Genomic DNA, 4223 nt, shown 5'->3' on the forward strand with positions numbered 1-4223 from the left:
TCTACTTGTCTGTCTTTGCCTGATGTTACTACAGCACATGTTATTACAGCACATACTATACCTGGCAGTATTACACGTAATGTATAGTTGATACCTTATACCGATAAGGGTTGTCAACTCTCTTCTGCAAGAAAATTAATTTTCTTGTATCATTGTTTATTCCTTCATTGTTTTTCAAAAAGAACACCGTGGCAATGGTGCCTATATACTGTATATGATATCTCCCGATGCACCTTTTGGAGATGTTGTCAACAACGGTGGCCTACATGCCGGTCAATGACCTTTCCGAGAACTGGCCGGCCGAATAATTTATGCAGATTGAAACACCCATAGGGTTTGCAAAGAAGAAGAAAAAAAACATCACGTAAAAAACGTTACGGCATCATAGTTTGGACTGTTCCCGTGTATGTATGACATGGCATCTTTTATACTCTCTTCAATGTGATTACATATACTAGAGTTACTAAATCCATTCAATACGGCGATATGCTTTATACTTTATAAAGAATAGTCAAACATGATGTATTCGAATAAATATGAGTACATATACGAGCGTTACTAAACCCATCCGATAGGGTTCGTACTTTCGTGATTCTACTCATATGTTTTTATCTGTGATGATTGTAAAAAAAATAGACAAAAAAACAAAGTGAAAACGAACACTGTTCAAAATTTTACGCTCACTATTATTACAACATATAAAAGTGTCATCAAGGAGGTTAGATAGACCTACTTGGTGTTATGGATCAATCCGATAGACTTCAGTTTATCATATTTTGTTCATACTTTGATTAAATAAGAATGATCAAAACATGACAGGGAATTGAATGAAAACGAAGACGGAAGAATGACGCACTTGGTTAGCATCGCCGGTAAAGTAATAGAAACAACCGTGAAAATTAGCTTCCTGTGCCTTAGCAGGTTTATAGGTTGGGCTTTTCTGTGGCCTATTTATTATGTGCAGATTGCATATGAGTTCTATTTACACTCGGTTTCCTATACAGGTCCGCAGAGCATTAATGGATTGATTTATCCGATATACCCACTGATTTGATACAGGTCTCAAAGAATAATTTACAGATAGATATACAAAATTGCTAAGGCACAAGAATTCCACTCCGCTTATTTGTGACGGTGAAAATGTAAGAGCAGATATGTTTCAAAATAAAATTGGCAAAACACAATAAAGAATATTATCATGCCTGTGTTACTCAGGTCTATGAAATAAATAGATTGTATAAGTTGATCTTTCTTCCTCTCTGCTGTATAAACTACATTCTACTACAAAATAGTGTTCATCTTCTATTCTAATTTCTATCTAGATTACAGTATAGACATATTCATTGTTAATGCAGCCGGTACACCATCACCACAGCCATCCCCAAAAGCCTGTGCACGAGTCTTGTAATTGTGAAAATCTTGTTTACGAGAAGGACCCGTTTTGGGGTCATTCGTTAAGCCCGGTTTAATTGCCGGAACAGAAGTCGATGTTGATCAATGGGAATATGTACTAGTCGGTCGATGGCCACCTGTCGTCGTGTTGATGGTTCCTGGAAGAGAACATAATTCTGATGTAAGGTCGAAGCGTATGGAATGTATTCAGTTTCAGATACTATTACAAGACTCTGCATACATTCATATAGAGACCAAATTTTGAAGGGCCTTTATTGTGTCGAGCTGTCAATATAATTCCTTGCCTAAAGATGAAGAAATTCATAAAATAAAACCCAATATATCATTCATTATGGAATATATTTGTGCATCAGTGTATTCAGCCTGATGGTATCACACACAGACACACACACACACACACAGACACACACACAGACACACACACGCACACTCAGTATCCACATCATTTTACCATTTTTAGTAATTGTCTCTATCATTTTTATATGATAATCATTTTTATTTCAGTAATTCAGTTTCATTATATCAACTATTGGAGATCAATCTAGCAATCATTCGAATTCTTTGAACTTGGCATACGCTTAATGTTAATACGGATACACGCTATTGTTTTATTGAAAACATCCGGGGCTTTGGTGTTTACACACATCCGGGCACTTGTCTTGGATGCAAACATCCGGGATTTTTCCAGGCTGCTTGGCCTTGACCTTAGGCGACCCCAACCGCTAAGGACACACGTGTCTGTTCTGGACACACCGTCCAGGGTACATTAACTAGACATGTCCATACCCAGAATTTTAATTTTCTTGAGAGGGGAACAGCTCTATCATTGCTCACTTGATACCTTGCTGCAACTATTCTCATATTTATTCATTTATGCATGCATATTAGATTGTACTATAAAGCGTTCTAACCATTTCCTGTTATGACACTACTGGGTTTTCGAAAAATATGATCACCATACACAAGTGATCCTATTTATATTAGTTGTGAAAAAATTGCTAAACGCCATTCATAATAACAACTACTTCCGTGTATTCGAATGCATTCTTTATCTGGCTATTTCCATCTATGATTCTCCATGGTGTCTAGGGTATCATAATATGTCTTTTCTTCCTAAGGTAAAATTAGGTTCATATTGATGGAAGCAAATCACGACATAAGGATAACATTATCACAGAATTCGAAGCAACGTCGTAACGTAACAAAGGATTTGGAAACTGACAGATGCTTTTCGAATCCTTTCTCTGGATCGAGATGTGGATGATTCCATTTTCAATTGCTTTACTTGGTGAGTAGTTCACGATGGTACACTTTTGGACTAGCGGTGATGGCGTTAGGTTGATAAGCTGGTGGGCCAGGTGTCGAATCCCGGAAGCCAGGGGACTGTTTCTACATACAGTATTCTACTCGCTTCTAGTTTTTCAAGTGGTCCCCACACCGACCCTGTATCAAATAAGAAGGCCAAAGTGTGCCACACAATAACAATCCAACTCGGAGAATCGAGGACAAATCTAAAAAAAAAAAAAAAAAAAAAAAAGAGAGGGAGTCATGTAACTGAAGTGTTCAAGCGCCAATAACTGACCAGTTCATTATTTGTCGCAAGACGAATAATTTACAGTCTAAGACGAGGGTTGGTACATGATGGGGCATCTGTTGCGACCGGCTTACGATCCGAGGGTGTGCGGTTATTAAACGGAAGAGCCTGCGGAAGAGCAGTATGCGGTGGCTTTTCCGCCCAAACTGGTGCTTTTCTAGAACGAATGTCTCCAAACCAGGGGCTAACAGAGTATTCTTGCGGAGTTTACATTCATTCAAGCTAGCTGTGCATCTACACTGCCCGTATGATGATACTAGCGGCTTGAGAGAAGAAATTCCTCGGCAAGTGGCGCCCCTGTGCCCCGCGGCCCCGAGATTGTTTACCCGGCCGGGCTCGCACATCTTGGGTGATTGACAGGCCGGTGATTGCTCTCAGATATCTGCATTGATTATTCCTGCAAAAAGCGCCATCAATTTTCACCGCCAGGGGCCCACGCAACGGGCTTCTGGGGTTAGGCGGGCACGGGTTCCCGACAACGCGCTTTCATGCTACAGGCTCAACGAGGTATCATTTTTGTGTCAGCGGGTTATCTCTCCCGATTAGACAGGTTTTGCAATGCGCGGCAGACCAGGCCAAATACCGTTCCCCTAGCTGTAAGGACCTGAAAGACAAAGCTAATGGCCTTTGACCCCAAACTTCCGCCGGCCAGGACACAGGGATTCCTGATCCCACCATGCACCGCGAAGGCACGATAACGGAAGCTCCCCTCGCCCAGTTCAAGGTCAAATTGGTTCGATATGTTCTTTTTTTGCCTGGATGGAAACACCCAGGGGAACAGACCGTGGGTATAACCTCTTTATGCATTTTCAACGTTGGTCTTAGAAGGTAAAGGACGAGCTCAGCTGTGAAAAACTTAAAGTTAAAGTATTGAATTTTCAAATATTAAAAGACTTTTTTTTCTTGATCTTTCTTCTCTGCTATTTCGGACTATTCAGTTCTATTGCACTCTGTTTTTGTTTTTTTGTTTTTTTTTGTAGCCCACCACTTTGTTCTACATCCCAGTTTTATTTCGAGAGTTGTATGTTTTAGTTACGTTGAGTTACAAGTCATCATAACGGAGTTTTGTCATGTGTTTTAATACCCCGAAGTCGAAGGGGGGAATTAACGACCTCGATAAAGTTTCAAGGTAACATTCTGACAAGAATTAAACGTCACGCAAAAAGGGACGGCATCTTAATTGGTGTGTCATCCAAATACAGTAAAGCGGGCAGTT

Source organism: Branchiostoma floridae, chromosome 3 (assembly GCF_000003815.2).
Source record: "Branchiostoma floridae strain S238N-H82 chromosome 3, Bfl_VNyyK, whole genome shotgun sequence".
NCBI lineage: Eukaryota > Metazoa > Chordata > Leptocardii > Amphioxiformes > Branchiostomatidae > Branchiostoma > Branchiostoma floridae.